The sequence below is a fragment of the Corylus avellana genome, chromosome ca10 (assembly GCF_901000735.1).
Source record: "Corylus avellana chromosome ca10, CavTom2PMs-1.0".
Taxonomy (NCBI): Eukaryota; Viridiplantae; Streptophyta; class Magnoliopsida; order Fagales; family Betulaceae; genus Corylus; species Corylus avellana.
In genome coordinates, this window is record NC_081550.1 from 9,233,053 (window position 1) to 9,233,489 (window position 437).

Here is a 437-nt window from a genome sequence, read left to right on the forward strand (position 1 = left end):
TTTTTTGGATAATCTAATAAAATATTCATTTTTTTTTTTTTTTTTGCTAATCCAATGTGGAAGGTTTTTTTACAAATTTAATTAACCATTTTAGATAAAAGTACTATTTGACTCCTCCATTAAAAATGCTTTTAATTGTTAAACTGCGTGAAAAAAGAGAAATTTGAATGGAGGGTTTTGGTCAGCACTTGGAATTGCGACTTTGAAATACGCAAGCCAGCAACTAAAGTTTAAAAGACTAAGGTTTAAAAGTCAGCCAAAAAAAAAAAAAAATTCACATCTTTAAAAGACTAAGGGGGTGTTGCAAACCCCTTTGCACTGTTTACCTTCCACGGTACTGTAGCACTTTAAGTGATTGAGCCGAAGACAGTCTGAAGAAAAGACTGCTGCACGCTGACAATGGTTGGGTTTATTACCAACATTTCCTATTTTACCCC